A 23456-nucleotide genomic window follows, 5' to 3' on the forward strand; every position below is an offset into this window, starting at 1 on the left:
CAATATAGTCAAATATTCGTAAAATACACATATAGACTGTAAGTTAGCTAATATAGTGATATAGAAAAAAAATTATAGTCAAATTTTTTTTTTTCTTTTCTGAACTTCAGATTTGGAAATTATTTACACTATTAAAAAAATACTACAGCACTATATTAGCTAAATTACAGTCTATATGTGTATTTTATCAATATTCGCTATATTGCAATATATTCTTGTTTTAGAATATGACGAATATGAGCTGTGCGCTGCGATTGGCCAGCGCTGCAGCAAGGGACACGCCTAATACAAAAACTCCGCCCAGTACAACAGAGGGAGCTGCAGACACCGGAGCCTATACCGGGCGAACGGAGCGGCGCCCAGACATACTAGTAAGTGCAGGAGGACCCCTGGGCGCCGCTCTGCCCACTGATATAGTTAGTTTTTAGTTTTTAAACTAATGAAAGGTCCTCTTTAAGTTGCTTGTGGCCCAATTTCTCATTGACCCACAAGAAAGAAGCAGGGAGGAATCATGTTTTCAGATGTTAAAAAATGATGAATATTCGATATAGCGAATATATAGGCCTATATTCTAAATATTCGCAAATTAGCGAAGTTGCTATATTCGCGATTAATATTCTCTATTCGAATATTCACGCTTAACACTAAAATGCAGTACCCTGGCACAGCTACTACACAGGAGTCAGAGCCTTCTGTTTTTGGCTCCATTTTTTTTTTCTGATACAGAAGACTCCTGAGAACAGCTGATTGGTGGGGGTGTGGGGTGACAAATATCCCATCGATCTGATATTGATGACCTAAGTCATCCTTAGGAATTTATGAATATGCCGTATATATGTAAACTGTCCTTTCCATTATAATTCCTTTCCTCGTGTCTGCATGATATGGGCTTCTAAAAATAGCAAAACATTGTCAAAATACACCATAGCAGTATAAAGATGTAAGATGAAATTTGAAGTAATGAATTATGATTTTAAACTATGTTGGATCGACCTGCCTTATTTGTTGAAATGTATTTAAGTCTGTGTCTGGGTATCAGTGATCAGCAGGGGTCGGTGTTTCTAAAGAGAATCCAGAAATATTTTTGTTAGACTCATTATTTCATAGATATTTGTCTCCAGATCAAATTATTGTGGAAACAGTATTATTTTACAGATTTCATTTACTCTTATAGGCAGGGTACTTGGTGAACATCTGATGTGCTTTGGAAACATGTTGTTAAATATATCACATTACTTAAGGTGTTAGTTTTCATTATAATGACTATGATGGTCTAATTTTTAAGGCGATTGGTCACGAAATATATATGGAACAAAAAGATTAGAGTTTTCTCCTGCAAGATTTCCTTCTGTTTTCCTATGAGCGTTATACCAGGTAGCAATATATTGTATCTATTCATCATTATTTTCATTTTGCCTACTGTATATTTTGAAAAGTTAGCCATTAGGCATTCACCTGACATAAAAGGCCTTTTATGCCGCTGTACATACATAAGGCAAGTACCATTCTTTGTCGTGGCGGATATGTGTTGGTTGGCATGAGGAAATTCAATTACACGTGCTCATCGCAGGTGTTGAATTCCTCCAAGAGCCATGCCTCAATCATTTTTAAAAATCTGAGGTAGTCCACACATTATCGTGTGCTAGGTGAGTGCGCTTATCGGTCATGAACCCCCTTGCTGTGCTGAATGTCCTTTCGAACAGAACACTAGACAAGGAGCAAGCCAAGAGTTCCATGGCAAATTGTGCCAGCTCTGGCTACAGGTCAAGCGTGCACACCCAGTAGTCAAGGGGTTCCTCGCTTTTCAGAGCGTCCACATCAGCCAATAACCCTATGTAGTCGAACACCTGTCAGTCTAGGCCCTTTCCTGAGGCTGGATTTGGAGAGCAGCTGTTGATGAGTTGGCTGCAAGAATGATTTCATATCCGAAGTGACCAACACATCTTCAAACCGTCTTCTTTTTGCAGGCGTGGTAGGATTGGTATCCGCAACTGTTTTGCTGTGGGTGGAAATTCCTCTGCCAGTGCCAGCAAAAGCAGAATGCAGCATATCGCGCAGCAAGGCCTGGAAATGCTATATTCTGACAGCCCTGTGTGATGCTGGTAACATGTTGGCCATTTTGTTTTTGTACCGGGGGTCTAAGTACGTTGCCACCCAGTACAGGTCCTTGACCTTTATGCTTTTTATTCGGGGGTCCCTCTTCAAACACTGGAGCATGAAGACCCCATTTGCACTAAATTGGAAGCGTTGGTGTGGCCTGGCTCCTGCTTATCGCCCAGGAGAATGTCGTCCTCGGTCTCCTCCCCCCAGCCACGGACAACACCAGGGATCCCTGAAAAGTTTAAAGCATGCTCTTCTTGCTCCTCCCCGCAGCCACCATCCTTATCTGACTCCTCTTCAGACTCCTGCTGACTTGTCTCAGATGGAGTAGATGACAAGATGCAATGCACGCTCCACAAAGAAGGCGTAATGTACGATGTCACTGATGGCATCCTGGCTGCGAATAACCAGTTTGGTGATCTCCTCAAATGGCCGCAGAAGTCTGCATGTATCGCACATGAGCAGCCACTGGCGTGGTGAAATGAAGCCAAGTTCCCCAGAACCTGTCCTGCCGCAGAGTTCGTACAGGTAGTGGTAACGGCACGTTTCTGCTGCGGCAACCTATTAATCATATACAAGATGGAGTTCCAGCGCAACGGGCAGTCACAAATCAGATGTCTGACGGGCAGGTTGTGTCGCCGCTGAACGTCAGCAAGGCGTGCCATGGCCGTGTAAGATCTTCTAAAATGGGCAGAGATTTTCCTGGCCTGCTATATGACGTCCAGGAGTATTTGGCAACCAATCACTGCATGACTAAGTTCAGGATGTGTGCCATGCACGGCATGGGTGTCATTTTGCCATGTTTCATCGCACTCAGCAGATTGGCACCGTTGTCGCACACCACTTTACCAACTCTCAATTTGAGTGGGGTTAGCCATTGATTGGCCTGTGACCGCAGAGCTAAAAGCAGTGCAGGACAGCATGGCAACGTCTTACCTGGAACTTCGAATAGGTTCTGGGGAGCTTCGGGGTGCAGCGGAAGAGGCGGTAGCAGTGGAAAAGGAGGAGTCAGCTGAGGAGGAGATGGAGGATGGAGTAAGAGGAGAAGAAGAGGCAGGCCTGCATGCAATCAGTGGCGGTAACATCAAATCCAAACTGTGCCATGGGTTACATGCTTGATGGCCGTCAGAAGGTTCACACAGCGGACAGTAAAAGTTATGTACCTTCCCTGTCCGTGTTTGCTAGACCATGTGTCTGTGGTCAGATGTATCTTGGCACCTACACTGTGGGCCAGAGATTTTTTAACTTGCCTCTGAACGTGGCCATATAGTTCAGGGATGCCCTTCTGGGAGAAATATTTCCTTCCGGGGACCTTCCATTGCGGTGTGCCAATGGCCACAAATTTTCTAAAGGCCTCCGAGTCCACCAATTTATATGGCAGTAGTTGACGGGCTAGCAGTTCTGACAAGCCAGTGGTCAGCAGTTGGGCAAGAGGATTATTCGGCGTCATAATTTTTTTTTTACGCTCGAAAATTTGGGCCACGGAAGCCTGAATTTTGCCACGGTGGAAGGTGAAGTGGAGGAAAAATGGGAGGAGACAGGAGAAGAAGAAGAGACAGGACGTGGAGCGCGGGGAGTGTGGCTTTGTGGGGTGCTGTATACTGTGAGGTGCTATACTGCTTTACTGTATACTGTGGGGAGCTGTATACTCTGGGGGGCTGTATACTCTGGGGGGCTGTATACCGTTGGCAAAAATCGGCAATGTAATACATTCGTGATTAAAAAATTATGATTAGAATATTCGCGATCAACACTAAGGGTTAGGCAGCTTTAGGCCTCTTGCAGACGGGTGAGATTTCTGCATTGGTGTGATGCGTGAGGTGAACGCATTGCACCCGCACTAAATCCGGACCCATTAATTTCTATAGGGCTGTACAGATGAGCTGTGATTTTCACGCACCACTTGTGCGTTGCGTCAAAATCGCAGCATGCTCCTCTTTGTGCGTTTTCCAACCAACGCAGGCCAACATGATTATAAGGGAAAATAATAGCATTCTTAATACAGAATGCATAGTACAATAGGGCTGGAGGGGTTAAAAAATAAATAATTGAACTCCCCTTAATCCACTTGTTCGCGCAGCCCGGCTTCTCTTCTGTCTTCATCTATGCTGTGCAGTAGGAAAAGGACCTGTGGTGACATCACTGAGCTCATCACATGGTCCATCACATGGTCCATCACCATGGTAAAAGATCATGTGATGGACCATGTGAGGAGTGCAGTGACGTAATCAAAGGTCCTATTCCTCAAAGAAGAAGACAGAAGAGAAGCCGGGCTGCGCAAACAAGTGGATTAAGGTGAGTTACATTTTATTTTATTTTTAAGAATATTAAGGATGCTATTATTTTCCCTTATAACCATGTTATAAGGGAAAATAATACAATCTACAAAACACCTAACGGTTTGGGTACCAAAAATGACGATTTTTCTCACGCGCATGCAAAACGCATTACAATGTTTTGTACTCGTGCGGAAAAATCGTGCATTTACCCGCGACGCACCCGCATCTTATCCGGGCAAAAAAAATTACGCCCGTGTGAAAGAGGCTGTTGGTTGCTAGGGATGTTGCTAAGTGCCGATATTCGCAATAAATTCACGATAAATTCACAATTAAAATATTCACAATCAACACTATTCGCGAATACGAATATATAGAACTATATTCTAAATATTCGCGAATTCTTGAAGTGGCGATATTCGCGATTGAAAATTGCGATTTGAATATTCGTGTTCAACACTAGTGGTAACGTAACCATGTCACTTTAAAAATTATAGGAATTCTCAGTAACTGACCCCATAAGGTGATTCAGACATAGCAATTAAGACTGTCGTTATTATATAAAAATTATTATACTAACGTCAGTTTCTCTTATACAATGAGGCCTCTTTAAGCCGAAATATGTATAATTTTTAACCTACATCTGTAAGATTGATCTAAATTCACTTATATAAAGGACAACATTTCTATAATATCATTTAAGCTTGACATCAGGTCATCATGGTTTTGAAAGACTATGTCACGGATGTTACCGCGACAGGTGGCAGGAGATCGGTGAGACTGGCAAAACATGGTTTGATCTGACAGGTTTTCCCTGTGGATCAATAGGCATCTGTGTTGTTTCTGGTATAGCCACACCCCTTGCCTCAGGTGTTGCTAATGTGGTAATTTAACCTTCCTTATTTATAGTTTCTTCTACCACTATGCTGTGCAGTTTATAGCTTCAGTTTTAGTTTTGGATTGCTAGTGTGTGGATCTTGGTGGAGTTCCTGGTGCTTCCATAGCTCCTTTGTAGTTAAGTCTTTCCTTTCCCTTCTTGTATTTTGATTGGGTTCTATGTGTTGCTTTTCCCTATTGTTTGTATCAGGCCTGAAGGAGACTTTCCATTTGGAGGAACAGGTAGTCTCGTCCCTTCCTTTAGTACCAGGGTCCTATAGGGCTAGATAGGACTTTAGGTATTCCTGTGTATGAACACACTTATCTCTGGGGTCTGTTCATACTTGTAGTCAGTCAGAATCTTGGCTAGGGTTTTACTAGGAGGTGTCCTTCTTTCTTCCATAGTTCTGAGGCCTGATTCCCCCTTCCCACCTTTGCACGGTGTGGTGTTTCCCTCCCACACCAAAGCGTGACAGACTATTGATATTCTAATTCCAACAGGTCCAGATGTGGATTTAAGGACAATATCGTACCAAGTAAGCTTTGAATATACATATGGAAATATCATCCTTATTAACCCTTTCAAGACCAAGCAATTTTTCACCTTCGTGACCAGGCTTAATTTTGCAAATCTGACATGTGTCACTTTATGTGCTAATAACTTTAAAATACTTTTATTTATCCAAGCCATTCTGAGATTGTTTTCTCATGACATATCGTACTTAATGTTAGGGGTAAATTTGGGTCAATAAGTTGTACCTTTATATTATAAAAAATCCAACATTTACTGAAAATTTTGAAATAAATAATAATTTTTAAAATTTGAATTTCTACGCATTAAAGTCAGATAGTGAAACCTCATTAGATAGTTTTAAAGGGAACCTGTCATGTGGATATTTGATTATAATCTAACTAATTATATACAATCATTAACTACTAAAAAGTACCTTAGATGTATTCACTTACTGGTGTGACAGATGGTTACCTTATAATATACACACAAAGATGCCGCATACTAATGAGCTGATTTGAGTCCAGCGTGATGTCATTGAGTCCAGCATATATATATATATATATATATATATATTTAATTCAGAGCTATCGCCACTCCCCTGCCCACCTGCTGCTGATTCATATGGAAAATAGCTGTCATTCAGCAGCAGGTAGGCGGGGAGAGTCAGGAGCTCATGAATATTCATGACTCATCATTATCAGCTGGAGCTTTTTAATACAAGATGTTGGCAGATTGACTGGGTCAATTAAAGAAAGTGACCCAGCATTTTGCTAAGCGAATCAGTCACTTATTTATGTTGCCCTTAGTTAGGACACCATAAAACTGGTGACAGGTTCCCTTTAAGATTCCCTATATGTCTTCTTTATGTTGGCATAATTTTGAAAATCACATTTTATTTTTTTAGGATGTCAGAAGGCTTAGAATTTAAGAAGCAATTTTTTAACTTTTCTATACATTTTTCAAAACCAACATTTTCAAGGACCAATTCGGTTCTGAAGTCACTTTGAGGTCCTCACATAATAGAAACCACCAATTAATGACCCCATTTTAGAAACTAAACCCCTCAAATTACTTAAAACTGGTTTTACAAGCTATGTTTACCCTTTAGGTGTCCCACAAGAATTAAAGTAAAATGGAGGTGAAATTTACAATTTGAAGTGTTTGTGCAGATTTTTAATCCAATTTTATTTCTATAACACAGCAAGGTTTAACAGCAAAATGAACCTTAACCACTCCAGGACAGTATAACGCACGGATGCGTCCTGGAGGCGGTCGATTCATTCCTCCTGGATGCATCCATGCGTCATCTCACGAGAGGCGAGATTTCCAGTGAACGCGCGCACACAGGCGCGCACGTTCACAGGATCGGCCGGTAAGAGACTGGATCTACAGCCTGCCAGCGGCGATCGTTCGCTGGCAGGCTGTAGATTCGATTTTTTTTAACCCCTAACAGGTATATTAGACGCTGTTTTGATAACAGCGTCTAATATACCTGCTACCTGGTCCTCTGGTGGTCCCTTTTGCTTAGATCGACCACCAGAGGACACCAGAGGTAGCTCTGTAAAGTAGCACCAACCAACACTACACTACACCCCCCCTGTCACTTATTAACCCCTTATGAACCCCTGATCACCCCATATAGACTCCCTGATCACCCCCTTGTCATTGATCACCCCCTGTCATTGATCACCCCTCTGTCATTGATCACCCCCCTGTAAGGCTCCATTCAGATGTCCGTATCTGTTTTACGGATCCACGCATCCATGGATCGGATCCGCAAAACACATACGGATGTCTGAATGGAGCCTTACCAGGGGGGTGATCAATGACAGGGGGATGATCACCCCATATACACTCTCTGATCACCCCCTGTCATTGATCACCCCCTGTCATTGATCACCCCCCTGTAAGGCTCCATTCAGACGCCCGTATGTGTTTTACGGATCCACGCATCCATGGATCGGATCCGCAAAACACATACGAACGTCTGAATGGAGCCTTACAGGGGGGTGATCAGAGAGTCTATATGGGATGATCACCCCCCTGTAAGGCTCCATTCAGACGTCCGTATGTGTTTTACGGATCCACGCATCCATGGATCGGATCCGCAAAACACATACGGACGTCTGAATGGAGCCTTACCAGGGGGGTGATCAATGACAGGGGGGTGATCACCCCATATACACTCCCTGATCACCCCCTGTCATTGATCACCCCCCTGTAAGGCTCCATTCAGACACCCGTATGTGTTTTACGGATCCACGCATTCATGGAGCGGATCCGCAAATTACATACGGACGTCTGAATGGAGCCTTACAGGGGGGTGATCAATGACAGGGGGGTGATCACCCCATATACACTCCCTGATCATCCCCCTGTAAGGCTCCATTCAGACGCCCGTATGTGTTTTACGGATCCACGCATCTATGGATCGGATCTGCAAAACAAATACAGACGTCTGAATGGAGCCTTACAGGGGGGTGATCACCCCATACACACTCCCTGATCACCCCCTGTCATTGATCACCCCCCTGTCATTGATTAACCCCCTGTCATTGATCACCCCCCTGTAAGGCTCCATTCAGACGTCCGTATGTGTTTTACGGATCCACGCATCCATGGATCGGGTCCGCAAAACACATACGGACGTCTAAATGGAGCCTTACAGGGGGGGTAATAACCCCATATACACTCCCTGATCACCCCCCTGTCATTGATCACCCCCCTGTTAGGCTCCATTCAGACTTTTTTTGGCACAAGTTAGCGGAAATTTTTTTTTTCTTACAAAGTCTCATATTACACTAACTTGTGTCAAAAAATAAAATCTCACATGAACTCACCATACCCCTCACGGAATCCAAATGCGTAACATTTTTTAGACATTTATATTCCAGACTTCTTCTCATGCATTTGGGCCCCTAAAATGCTAGGGCAGTATAAATACCCCACATGTGACCCCATTTCGGAAAGAAGACACCCCAAGGCATTCTGTGAGGGGCATATTCAGTCCATAAAAGATTTAAATTTTTGTCCCAAGTTAGCGGAAAGGGAGACTTTGTGAGAAAAATAAATAAATAAAAAAATTTCCGCTAACTTGTGCCCCAAAAAAAAAATTCTATGAACTTGCCATGCCCCTCATTGAATACCTTGGGGTGTCTTCTTTCCAAAATGGGGTCACATGTGGGGTATTTATACTGCCCTGGCTTTTTAGGGGCCCTAAAGTGTGAGAAGAAGTCTGGGGTCCAAATGTAAAAAAATGCCCCCTTAAAAGGTATTTGGGCCCCTTTGCGCATCTAGGCTGCAAAAAAGTGTCACACATGTGGTATCGCCGTACTCAGGAGAAGTTGGGGAGTGTGTTTTGGGGTGTCATTTTACATATACCCATGCTGGGTGAGATAAATATCTTGGTCAAAAGACAACTTTCCCCATTTTTTTATACAAAGTTGGCATTTGACCAAGATATTTATCTCACCCAGCATGGGTATATGTAAAATGACACCCCAAAACACATTCCCCAACTTCTCCTGAGTACGGCGATACCACATGTGTATAGGTGGGCAAAGGGGCCCACATTCCAAAGAGCACCTTTCGGATTTCACCGGCCATTTTTTACAGATTTTGATTTCAAACTACTTCACACGCATTTGGGCCCCTAAAATGCCAGGGCAGTATAACTACCCCACAAGTGACCCCATTTTGGAAAGAAGACACCCCAAGGTATTTCATGATGGGCATAGTGAGTTCATGGAAGTTTTTATTTTTTGTCACAAGTTAGTGGAATATGAGACTTTGTAAGGAAAAAAAAAAAGAAAAAAATTCATAATTTTCCGCTAACTTGTGACAAAAAATAAAAAGTTCTATGAACTCATAATGCCCATCAGCGAATACCTTAGGGTGTCTACTTTCCAAAATGGGGTTATTTGTGGGGTTTTTCTACTGTCTGGGCACCTCAGGAAACATGACAGGTGCTCAGAAAGTCAGAGCTGCTTCAAAAAGTGGAAATTCACATTTTTGTACCATACTTTGTAAACGCTATAACTTTTACCCAAACCATTTTTTTTACCCAAACATTTTTTTTTATCAAAGATATGTAGAACAATAAATTTAGCGAAAAATGTATATATGGATGTCTTATTTTTGCAAAATTTTACAACTGAAAGTGAAAAATGTCATTTTTTTGCAAAAATTTTGTTAAATTTCAATTAATAACAAAAAAAAAAAAAAAAAAATGTCAGCAGCAATGAAATACCACCAAATGAAAGCTCTATTAGTGAGAAGAAAAAGAGGTAAAATTCATTTGGGTGGTAAGTTGCATGACCGAGCAATAAACGGTGAAAGTAGTGTAGTGCAGAATTGTAAAAAGTGGTCTGGTCATTAAGGGTGTTTAAGCTAGGGGGGCTGAAGTGGTTAATATGCATTACCTTGATTCTGCAGTTTGCAGAAACACCCCATTTATGTTTGTAAACAACTGCATGGGCGCACAGCAGGGTTCAGAAGGAAAGGAACAACATATGGTTTTTGGGGAGCAGATTTGCTGGAATAGCTTTTGAGTGTTGTGTCATATTTGAAGACACAATAAGGCACCCCTACAGTAGAAACCATCCAAATGTGACTCCATTATGGAAACTTCACCCCTCAAATAACTCATTTTTACTGACCACTTTTACCTCAGAGGTATTTCATAATATTTAGAAAAAACACATGGCTGTGAAAATAAAAAATCATATTTTTTATAAGAAAAATTTGCCAAAAAGCCCAAATTTCTCATTTAACAAGGGATAACAGGAAAAAAATGCACCCCATAATTTGATACTTATTTTATCCTGAATACAACAACACCCTATATGTGGTTTTAAACTGCTGTATGAGTGGCATTTGCATTTTCTAACATGAAATTTGCTGAAATAGATTTTAAGGGCCATAACTTTTTTATTTTTTTGTTGACTGAGCTATGTGGTGGCTCATTTTTAGCAGGTTGAGATTTAGTTTTTAATGGTACCATTTTTGGGTAGAGACGGCCTTGAAGTTTACCCGGCGGTCGTTTTGCGGCTAATTTTGCGCATTCGTGATTTTGCTGAAAATGCAAACATATAGCGATGTCCGCCAGCGCCATAATTATTTTGCATTGCGCCGAAATTTGACCCATGACACATCCATCATGTGGGACAGGACAGCCATTTGAGACATTTCAGCACATGGACACACCCCCACCCTTTAACAGAACCCGATCTGGCAGCCATTTTACATTCTTTTGCCAGTGTAGGGAGAGGTTGCTTTGTGGAGCAGGAACAGGCTGTTAGAGACACCAAATGCTAGCTAATAGGGACACAAAAGTTCTTTTAAGGACTGGTATAGGTGTGATATCGATAGGTGTGATATACTGAGGGGTGTGATATACTTATAATATACTTTCTAACATAGAAAGTATATTATAGTGCATTTGTATCATGCAGCAGTTGTGTGCGTTTCTGCTGCGATAATGCAGCTATATGGAGGGTCAAACGCTATTGGAGAAACTATTTGCAACAGGTGTGATATACCTGTTGCCCCCCAAAAAACGGAGGGACGTGATATACCTTCTTCCACAAAATACTGATTGAGATTTGCGATATACCTGTTGCCCCAACTAAACAGGGTGGTGTGATATAACTGTTTTGGCAAAAAAAAAAATATAGGGGTGTGATATACCTGCTTCCACAAAATACTGATTAAGGGGTTTGATATACCTGTTTCCACCAAATATTGATTGAGGCCTGCAAGATACCTTCTTCCACAAAATACTGATTTAGGGGATTAATATACCTTCTTCCACCAAATATTGATTGAGGCCTGCGATATACCTGCTGCTTCCACAAAATACTGATTGAGGGCTACGATAAACCTGCTTCCACAAAATACTGATTAAGGGGTTCGATATACCTGTTTCCACCAAATATTGTTTGAGGCCTGCGATATACCTGCTTTCAAAAATACTGCTCTTCTCTAGGGACCTTGGCACAAGGTCAATTCTGAAAATGACAGGCAGAGGAAGAGGCAGGCCGTTCCACAGGGGTGGTAGGGGTCGGGCAGGTGCACCAGGCCGGAACCTAAGTGGGAAGTTGGAGAAGGCGCTTGCGATTACTTCAAAGGACACACCAGCGTTTGTTGAGTGGCTCATTCAGCATTCCGCTTCTGCACCCTCCTCATCCTCTGTATCTGCACCCTGCTCACTCTCTGCTGTGTGCACCCCCAAGGCCCCCGAACACCAGCACCATAGCCACTCCACTCGAGTCAGAGGAATTATTTTCCCATCCATTCCCAGACCTTACCGATGTGCAGCCATTCTTGACATTGGATGATGAAGAGGAGGTAGCAACGGCTGCCAACCAGCGGTCTAACAACAGTACCCAGATAAACCTAAGGAGGGAGTTCCCCGCTGTTGCTGCCAACTCCGAGATCTCAAATGTCAGTGGTGGTAAAGTTGACTATAATGACATGTAGATGGACGTCACATAGGTGCCCACAAGACCGGTAGAGGAGTGGAGTTAAGAAGGAGAGATGAAGCAGCAGAGAGGGAGGAAAAGGAGGAGAAGCACGCAGAGCTTGCAGTGCACAGGCGGCAAAAGCAGATCTCAAATGTTTCTGTAGCGAACCATCCACCATGCACGGTCACTTCTGGTGCTCCCAGGATGCTCTGCATTGTTTTTCTTTTTTTTTAACGTGTCAGCTGCTGACAATAGTGTTGACATCTATAGCCTGGTCTGTCAACGCATAAGTTGCAGGAAGCCGAACACTCACCTAGGGACGACCGTCTTAAAAAGGCACCTGGCCTCCCATCACTGAACTGAGCCCAGTGGGAGCAACGCCATCATAACCCACAAAGCCACACTCCCGGTGCTCCACGTCCTGCCTCTTCTCCTTCTCCTCTCTCCTCCCATTTGTCCTCCACTCCACCGTGCCATCGTCATGTTCATATGGCAAAAGGCAGGCTTCCGTGGCCCAAATTTTCGAGCATAAAAAGGTGATGATGCAGGATAACCCTCTTGCCCAACGGCTGACCGCTGGCTCTTCAGAACTGCTAGCCAGCCAACTTTTGCCATATAAACTGGTTGACTCTGAGACCTTTAGAAAATTTGCGTCCATTTGCACACCGCAATGGAAGGTCCCCGGAAGGAAATATTTCTCCCAGAAGGGCATCCCAGAGCTATATGGCCACGTTCAGCGGCAAGTGAACATATCTCTGGCACACAGTGTCGGTGCCAAGATACATCTGACCACAGACCATGTCGTCTAGCAAACACGGGCAGGGAATGTACATAACTATAACTTTTACTGTCCACTGGGTGAACCTTCTGACGGTCGTCAAGCATGTAACCCATGGCTCCCGTGTGGATTTGGTGTTACCGCCACAAATTGCATGCAGGCCTGCCTCCTCTTCTCCTCCTCCTACTCCATCCCCCATCTCCTCATCGGCTTGACTCCTCCTTTTCCACTGCTACCGCCTCTTCTGATGTGCCCCCCAATCTCCCCAGAACCTATTTGACGTTCCAGGTAAGACGTTGCCATGCTGTGCTGCGGCTGTTGTGCCTGGAAGCCAAGAGCCAAACCGGTCCTGTGCTGCTTTCAGCTCTGCGGTCACAGGACGATCAGTGGCTAACCCCGCTCAATTTAACAGTTTGCAAAGTGGTGTGCGACAGTGGTGTGAATCTGCTGAGCGTGCTGAAACAGGGTAGAATGACACACGTGCCATGCATGGCACAAGTCCTAAACTTAGTCATGACGTGATTCATTGCCAAATACCCCAGGGACCAGGACACCTTGCGACAGGTCAGGAAAATCTCTGGACATTTTAGAAGATGGCTCGCCTTGCTGACGTTCAGCGGCAACACCTCCTGCCCGTCAGAAGTCTGATTTGAGAGTGCCTAATGCACTGGAACTCCACCTTGTACAGTCAGGTCCACAACTATTGGGGCATCAACACAATTCTAACATTGTTGGCTCTATACACCACCACAATGGATCTGAAATGAAACAAACAAGACGTGCTTTAACTGCAGACTGTCAGCTTTAATTTGAGGGTATTTACATCCAAATCAGGTGAACGGTGTAGGAATTACAACAGTTTGCATATGTGCCTCCCACTATTTAAGGGACCAAAAGTAATGGGACAGAATAATAATCATAAATCAAACTTTCACTTTTTAATACTTGGTTGCAAATCCTTTGCAGTCAATTGCAGCCTGGAGTCTGGAACGCATGACATCACCAGGCGCTGGGTTTCATCCCTGGTGATGCTCTGTTAGGCCTATACTGCAACTGTCTTCAGTTCCTACTTGTTCTTGGGGCATTTTCCCTTCAGTTTTGTCTTCAGCAAGTGAAATGCATGCTCAATTGGATTCAAGTCAGGTGATTGACTTGGCTTTTGCATAACATTCCACTTTTTGCTTTTGCAGTATACTTTGGGTCATTGTCCATCTGCATTGTGACGCGCCGTCCAATGAGTTCTAAAGCATTTGGCTGAATATGAGCAGATAATATTGCCTGAAACACTTCAGAATTTATTCTGCTGCTTTGTCAGCAGTCACATTATCAATAAATAAGAGAACCAGTTCCATTGGCAGCCATACTGTCACAACCAGACAGCTGAGAAGCTCTGACAGAGGCCTTTCAGAACCTCCTCCTTGAGTTTCTGTGTTGTGGTATTCAGCTCCTCCTCTCGTCAGCCTCTCTCAAGCTGTCATGTGTTGGACTAATTGCTTCCCTTTAAATTCTTACCCAGAAGGCTTTTCTGAGCGGCTTATACTTCTTCCTGGAGTGTGTGTGCACGCTGATCTGTCCTCCTGTTTGCTTCAAAGCTAAGTGTACCTTTATCTGTTAATATCTGTTTGCTGGATCCCAGGTGACCCTGACTCCCTCCGTATCTTGTGTAGGGAGCCGGTGGTCGTGTCCCCTCACTATTGTAGGGTGCTCAGGGCTTTATAGTCAAGGTTCGTGGATATGCAAACCTCCACCATTCGGATCTTTGCATAGGCTGAGCAGCCAGGGAAAGTGCCAGGTCTCCTGCAGGGGTCTCCCTTGGTTCCTTAGTTTTTGGATCCAGCGAGTCGTTTATACATGTTGCTTTGCCTTATTTCCTGTACACCGTCCGTGACATTATAAGCCGCCATAACCGTCTCAAGCATGGATCCGGTTTCACTTTTGGCTGAACGCCTTCAGGGTCTTTCATTGGAGGTAGCTGATCTCCGCAGGACTTTTTCTCAGCTTCAAGTGACCGGTTCAGCTGGCGTTCATGGAGTTTGCTCTGAGCCTAAGATCTCGCTCCCGGATACGTTCTCCGGGGGTAGTGAGAATTTTGTGCGTTTTAGAGAGGCTTGCAAACTCCATTTTCGCCTTCTTCCCCATTCTTCTGGTGATGAGGAACGGAGGGTGGGGATCATTATATCGCTGCTCAGGGGTAACGCTCAGTCCTGGGCCTTTTCGCTGCCGGAGGGGGCACGGCCCCTCCGTTCAGTGGATGAATTCTTTTTAGCCCTGGGTCAGATATATGATGATCCGGATCGTATTGCTCTGGCGGAGTCTAGACTACGTCTCCTATGCCAGGGTAAACAATCCGCAGAAATATACTGCTCAGAATTTCGGAGATGGGCAGTTGATACTGGTTGGAATGATGCTGCACTCCGAAGTCAATTTTGCCATGGTCTTTCAGAGGGATTGAAAGATGCATTCGCCTTTCATGAAAGGCCTATTTCTTTGGACTCTGCTATGTCTCAGGCCGTTCGTATTGACAGGCGTCTTAGAGAGAGAGGAGAGATCTCTCCTTCCTGTCATACTCGGTCCCAGGACTGTGCAGCGGTCCCATTCTCTGCGCAGGGGTCTCAGTCGCTGTCAGCCCCTTCTGAGCAGGAGCCCATGCAGCTGGGGTTGATTGCTTCTGACAATAGAAGATTCAGCCCGCATGGGAGGGTTTGTTTTTGTTGTGGAGGTATTAATCATTTGGCAAATATTTGTCCCTCTAGGAGATTCAGGCAGTTCTCTGGGTATAATAAAGAAACAAAGAGGAAAAAATCTTTGAAAAATGTTCCGTCTGTTACTATTGGCAGGGTTGAGGCGGAGATTGAAGGTTTTCCGTTTGCTTGTAGTTCCCGTTTTGTCCTGCCGGCTAGGGTGGCGCTAGAGAGCAAGAACATTTTTTGTGAGATTTTTGTGGATAGTGGAGCAGCGGTCAATCTCATTGATAATCACTTTGCGATAACTCATGGTTTCCAGGTGTGCGCTTTGAGAAAGGATATTCCTGTGTTTGCTATCGATTCCGCTCCACTTTCTCAGAAGTCATTAAAGGGCATAGTTCACAATATCCGTTTAATTGTGAGTGATGCTCATGTTGAGGATGTGTCATGTTTCGTCCTTAGTGGTTTGCCGACTCCTCTAGTGTTGGGGCTACCCTGGCTCACTAAACATAACCCCACCATTGATTGGCAAGCGAGGCAAATAAATGGTTGGAGTGACTTTTGCAGAGAGAATTGCCTCATGACATCTGTTTCTGAGGTTGCTACTAAGACTGTACCATCTTTTCTCTCTGAATTTTCGGATGTCTTCTCTGAGAGTGGAGTTCAGGATTTGCCCCCGCACAGGGAGTACGATTGCCCTATTAATCTCATCCCAGACGCCAAGCTGCCTAAATCTCGTTTATACAATCTTTCCCAACCTGAGAGGATCGCTATGCGTGCTTATATCTCTGAGAGTCTGAGAAAGGGACACATACGACCCTCAAAGTCACCGGTTGCCGCTGGTTTTTTCTTTGTTAAGAAAAAAGATGGTTCTTTAAGACCTTGTCTGGATTTCAGGGAGCTGAACAGTATCACTATTCGTGACCCTTATCCGCTTCCTCTGATCCCGGACCTATTTAACCAGGTTGTTGGGGCTAAAGTTTTTTCCAAATTAGATTTAAGAGGGGCATACAACCTGGTCAGGGTCAGAGAAGGGGACGAATGGAAGACGGCCTTCAATACCCCTGAGGGCCATTTTGAGAATTTGGTTATGCCTTTTGGTTTGATGAATGCCCCAGCCGTTTTTCAGCATTTCGTGAACAGCATTTTTTATCATTTGATGGGAAAATTTGTATTGGTGTATTTGGATGACATTTTGATTTTTTCTCCCGATTTCAAAACTCATAAGGAACATTTACGTCAGGTCTTGCTCATCCTGCGGGAGAATAAATTATATGCGAAACTGGAAAAATGTGTGTTTGCGGTTCCAGAAATTCAATTTCTGGGGTTTCTTCTCTCCGCTTCTGGTTTTCGCATGGACCCCGAGAAGGTCCGCGCTGTGCTTGAGTGGGAGCTTCCTGAGAATCAAAAGGCGCTGATGCGTTTTTTGGGCTTTGCCAATTATTACAGGAAGTTCATTTTGAATTATTCTTCTATTGTTAAACCACTCACTGATATGACCAGAAAGGGGGTAGATTTTTCTTCTTGGTCAGTAGAGGCGCGTAAGGCTTTTTCTGATATCAAGGAGAGTTTTGCTTCCGCTCCCATCTTGGTGCAACCTGATGTTTCGTTACCCTTCATAGTTGAGGTTGATGCTTCTGAGGTGGGTGTGGGGGCGGTCTTGTCTCAGGGTTCCTCTCCTGCCAATTGGCGACCGTGTGCCTTTTTCTCAAGAAAACTCTCCTCCGCAGAGAGAAATTACGATGTGGGAGATAGGGAATTGTTGGCCATCAAGTTGGCTTTTGAGGAATGGCGCCATTGGCTAGAGGGAGCCAGACACCCTATTACCGTATTTACTGACCATAAAAATCTGGCCTACTTGGAGTCAGCCAAGCGTCTGAACCCAAGACAGGCCAGATGGTCGTTGTTCTTTTCTAGGTTTAATTTTGTTGTCACGTTCCGCCCTGGAGTTAAGAATGTGAAGGCAGATGCCCTGTCACGTTGTTTTCCGGGAGGCGGGAATTTTGAAGACCCGGGTCCGAATTTTGGCTGAAGGTGTGGTGGTCTCTGCTCTTTTTCCTGAATTGGAGGCAGAGGTGCAGGCAGCCCAGTCAGAGGCTCCTGATCTTTGTCCTCCTGGGAGGTTGTTTGTGCCTCTCGCTTTAAGACACAAGATTTTTAAAGAACACCACGATACGGTCCTTGCTGGGCACCCGGGGGTAAGAGCCACACTGGATCTCATCGCTCGGAGATTCTGGTGGCCTGCACTTCGTAAGTCGGTTGAGGGTTTTGTGGCAGCCTGCGAGACTTGCGCTCGTGCCAAAGTCCCTCATTCACGGCCATCAGGTCCTCTCCTTCCCTTACCCATTCCTTCCCGTCCTTGGACACATCTGTCCATGGACTTTATCACGGACCTGCCTCGTTCCTCGGGGAAGACTGTGATTCTGGTGGTGGTGGACCGTTTTAGCAAAATGGTGCATTTCATCCCTTTTCCTGGTTTGCCCAATGCTAAGACGCTGGCGCAGGCATTTGTTGATCACATTGTCAAATTGCACGGTATTCCTTCAGACATAGTCTCTGATAGGGGCACGCAGTTTGTTTCCAGATTCTGGAAGGCTTTCTGTTCTCGCTTGGGGGTTCAGTTGTCATTCTCTTCTGCTTTCCACCCGCAGTCGAATGGCCAGACAGAGCGCGTCAATCAGAATCTGGAGACATATCTGCGTTGTTTTGTGGCGGAGAATCAAGAGGATTGGTGTTCTTTTTTGTCCCTTGCTGAGTTTGCTTTAAATAACCGTCGTCAGGAGTCCTCTGATAAGTCACCATTTTTTGGTGCATATGGGTTTCATCCACAGTTTGGGACTTTCTCGGGAGAGGGGTCTTCTGGTTTACCTGATGAGGACAGATTCTCCTCGTCTTTGTCATCTATTTGGCAAAAGATTCAAGATAATCTAAAGAGCATGAGTGAGAGATATAAGCGTGTGGCTGATAAGAGACGTGTGCTTGGTCCGGACCTGAATGTTGGTGATCTGGTGTGGTTGTCTACCAAGAATATCAAATTGAAGGTTCCCTCCTGGAAGTTGGGTCCTAGGTTTATTGGGCCTTACAAAATCCTGTCTGTCATCAATCCTGTTGCATACCGTCTTGATCTTCCTCAGACTTGGAAGATCCATAATGTTTTTCATAAGTCCTTATTGAAACCTTATGTTCAACCCATTGTACCCTCGCCTTTGCCTCCTCCTCCGATTATGGTTGATGGGAATCTTGAATTTCAGGTATCTAGGATTGTGGATTCTCGTCTTGTCCGCGGTTCTCTTCAGTACCTTGTTCAGTGGGAGGGGTATGGTCCTGAGGAGAGGATGTGGGTCCCAGTGACGGACATTAAGGCCTCTCGTCTCATCAGGGCCTTCCATAGGTCCCATCCTGAGAAGGTGGGTTCTGAGTGTCCGGAGTCCACTCGTAGAGGGGGGGGGGTACTGTCACAACCAGACAGCTGAGAAGCTCTGACAGAGGCCTTTCAGAACCTCCTCCTTGAGTTTCTGTGTTGTGGTATTCAGCTCCTCCTCTCGTCAGCCTCTCTCAAGCTGTCATGTGTTGGACTAATTGCTTCCCTTTAAATTCTTACCCAGAAGGCTTTTCTGAGCGGCTTATACTTCTTCCTGGAGTGTGTGTGCACGCTGATCTGTCCTCCTGTTTGCTTCAAAGCTAAGTGTACCTTTATCTGTTAATATCTGTTTGCTGGATCCCAGGTGACCCTGACTCCCTCCGTATCTTGTGTAGGGAGCCGGTGGTCGTGTCCCCTCACTATTGTAGGGTGCTCAGGGCTTTATAGTCAAGGTTCGTGGATATGCAAACCTCCACCATTCGGATCTTTGCATAGGCTGAGCAGCCAGGGAAAGTGCCAGGTCTCCTGCAGGGGTCTCCCTTGGTTCCTTAGTTTTTGGATCCAGCGAGTCGTTTATACATGTTGCTTTGCCTTATTTCCTGTACACCGTCCGTGACACATACATGCCCACGCCATGACACTACCACCACCATGCTTCACTGATGATGTGGTATGCTTAGGATCGTGAGCTGTTCCTTTCCTTCTCCATACTCTTCTCTTCCCATCACTCTGGTACAAGTTGATTTTGGTTTCATCTGTCCATAGGATGTTGTTCCAGAACTGTGAAGGCTTTTTCAGATGTCATTTAGCAAACTTTAATCTGGCCTCCCTGTTTTTAAGGCTCACCAATGGTTTGCATCTTGTAGTGAACCCTCTGTATTCACTCTGATAAAGTCTTCTATTCATTGTTGACTTTGACACACATACACCTACCTCCTGGTGAGTGTTCTTGATCTGGCCAACTGTTGCGAAGGGTGTTTTCTTCACCAGGGAAATAATCATTTGGTCATCCACCACAGTTGTTTTCAGTGGTCTTCTGGGTCTTTTGTTGTTGCTGAGCTCACCGCTGCGTTCCTTCTTTTTAAGAATGTTCTAAACAGTTGTTTTGGCCACGCCTAATGTTTTTGCTATCTCTCTAAAGGGTTTGTTTTGTTTTTTCAGCCTAATGATGTCTTGCTTCACTGATAGTGACAGCTCTTTGGATCTCATCTTGAGAGTTGACAGCAAAAGATTCCAAATGCAAATAGCACACTTTAAATGAACTCTGGACCTTTTATCTGCTTATTGTAATTGGGATAATGAGGGAATAACACACACCTAGCCATGGAACTGCCAAGAAGCCAATTGTCCCATTACTTTTGGTACTTTGGTCTTAATAAGTTGGAGGCACATATGCAAACTTTTGTAATTCCTACACTGTTCACCTGATTTGGATGTAAATACCCTCAAATTAAAGCTGACGTCTGCAGTTAAAGCACATCTTGTTTGTTTCATTTCAAATCCATTGTGGTGGTGTATAGAGCCAAAAATGTTAGAATTGTGTCGCTGTCCCAATATTTATGGACCTGGCTCTATATGGATAATAGGCAGCTCCGGCAGAAATGTGCTGTTAACGACTACCTGTGCAAACTCTACGGCAGGACAGGTTCTGAGGAGCTTGTTTTTTTTTTCACCACGCCAGTGGCTGCTCATGTGTGACGCATGCAGACTTCTGCAGCCATTTGATGGGATAAACAAATTGGTAAGTCGCAGCCAGGGTGCCATCAGTAACATCGTACCTTACGCCTTCTTTGTGGAGCGTGCATTGCGTCATGTCATTGATCAAGCCGTCGCGGAGCAGAAGCTGGAAGATGAGGAATTTGCAATGCTGAATGAATTCCCTGGGGGTGCTACTCTATCTGAGACAAGTTAGCAGGAGTCTGAAGAGGAGTCAGAGGAGGATGGTGCTGGGAGGAGGAGCCAAAAGAGCAGGCTTTGAAGGGGACTTTAAACTTTTCGCGGATCCCTGGTGTTGTCCGTGGTTGGGGGGAGGAGATCGAGGATGACATTCTCCTGGGCAATGAGCAGGAGCCAGGGCACTCTACCGCTTCTAATTTAATGCAAATGGGGGCCCTCATTCTCCAGTGTTTGAAGAGGCACCCCCATATAAAAAGCATACAGGGCAAGGACCAATACTGGATGGCAATGTACTTACACCCCTGGTACAAACACAAAATGGCGGACATGTTACCATGAGGGTTGGCAGAAAGCAGCATTTCCAGACATTGCTGCGAGTGATGCTGCATTCTGCTGTTGCGGATGCTGGGAGAGGAATTTCTACCCACAGAGAAACAGGTGCGGGTAACAATCCTCCTGCGCCTGCATTAAGAGGGTGGTTTTAAGATGTGTTGGTCACTTCGGATATGAGATATTTCTTGCAAACAACCCATCGACAGCTGCCCTCTGGATCTAGCCTCAGGAAATGCCTAGACCGACAGGTGTCCGACTACATCAGGTTAACGGGCGATGTGGATGCTCTGAGAAGTGAGGAGCCCCTTGACTACTGGGTGTGCAGGCTTGACCTGTGACAAGAGCTGGCACAATTTGCTATAGAACTCTTGGCATGCCCCTCGTCGAGTGTCCTGTCGTGTAATAGAATTTCCTCATGCCAGCCAACACATATGCGCCACGACGCAGAACAAAGAATGGTCCTTTTCTTATGTATATACAGCGTCATAAAAGTCCTTTTCTGTCAGGTGAATGCCTAATTTTTGGGGCCTCTAAGATAAGATAAGATAAGATAAGATAAAATGCCTTTATTGCCACTGTACAATACAATGTACAATACAATGAAATGTTGTTTGGAGCAATCCTAGATGCCATGGACAGAGGAACAAGAACTGACATTTAAACTAAAGCATTACACTAGAAAAAAACTAAAAACATTGCACTAGAAGGCATTACTATTCACAGTTCACAGTTCACAGCATATATATAGCAAGAGCAAAGTAGGAAGTGCTTATGAGTATATATACACACTGATTCAGACACCACTGCAGACAGGAGATCATCATGGGTTCATGAATGCCGCAGTCACTTTCAGTCTGTGGTAGTTTCTATCCTAGGAAGGGGCAAAAATCTCCGAGCATTTAGGAGATTGATTGTTTTGGGGTAAAAGCGCTACTCCAGTGGCCTACAATAAAAATTTTAGGAGCCTGAACTGGCCTACAATAAAAATTGTATCTGGTGACTGCCTAATGTACCTCCAGCCACATCATCACAAGTTCTTTTCTGTCAGGTGAATGCCTACATTTTTCGGCCTGTACTCCTGTGGCCTAAAATAAATAATTTGTAGGCTCCAGCAGGGCACATTTTTGAGATTTTCCATTAAGATGCATAAACATGGCCCCTGATTAAAATACATATATTTTGTGGGAATTTTTGTCAATGTTCCCCCTCTGATATGTCACTGTCCATGTTATGAGACTATTTGTGCACTTCTAGTAAGTATTTGGTGGCTGCAAATATGACCTGAACGTTTTTCAGGTTCGCCTGCCATTAAAGTCAATAGGGCCTGCCGCGAACGTGTGGCTTGCGAACATTTGATGGCGAATGCGCGTTCGCAAAATGTCCAGGCTGATGTTCGTTCATCACTAATTTTGGGAACATATGACTTTTTGATCTCTTTTCATTAAATTTTTTTATGAGGAGTAGTGGCTAATATTGCAATTCTGCCAGTTTTTATTTTATTTTTATTTTTTATGGGGTTCTCCATGTGGTATATTTGATAAGATGGTTGTATTCTGTGGGTTGATAAGGTTCTGGCGGTACCAAATTTATATTATTTTATTCATGTTCAACCACTTTTATATCATAAAATCACTTTTTGCATCACCAAATCGAAGACCCATAACTTTTTGATTTTTCAATAAATGTAGTTGCGTGAGAACTTGTTTTTTTTTTTTGCAGCATGGGCTGTAATTTTTATTGTTACAATTTTAAAGGTATATATTGCTTTGAGTACTTTTTTAAAATTTTATAAGTGGGTGAAGAGGTCAAAAATTGCATTTCTGTCAGTATTTTTATTTTTTATGGGTTCCTTATGTGGTATATTTGATATGATAATTTTATTCTGTGGGATGATATGGTTTTGGCGACACCAAAATTGTATATATATATTTTTTTTCTACCACTTTTAAATCATAAAATCACTTTTTATGAAACTTTTTTTTTTGCATCAACAAAATCTAAAACCCATAACTTTTTTTTTTTTTTTCCATCAACATAGTTGTATGAAGGCTTATTTTTAGTGGGATAGGCTGTAGTTTTTATTGGTATTATTTTTGAGATGCATATGACTTTTTGATCACTATTTATTAAATATTTTTGGGAGGTGAACTAAAAAAAAACCCAGCAATTCTGTC

At 43.9% G+C, this 23456-nt stretch overlaps 1 protein-coding gene across 1 annotated transcript in view; it reads left to right on the top strand.

Moving 5' to 3' along the window:
• GRM8 (glutamate metabotropic receptor 8) overlaps positions 1 to 23456 on the top strand; it is a 1458522-nt gene that overhangs the window by 1190259 nt on the left and 244807 nt on the right. The window lies entirely within an intron of this gene.

The sequence above is a fragment of the Bufo gargarizans genome, chromosome 2 (genome assembly GCF_014858855.1).
Source record: "Bufo gargarizans isolate SCDJY-AF-19 chromosome 2, ASM1485885v1, whole genome shotgun sequence".
In the NCBI taxonomy this organism is placed as follows: domain Eukaryota; kingdom Metazoa; phylum Chordata; class Amphibia; order Anura; family Bufonidae; genus Bufo; species Bufo gargarizans.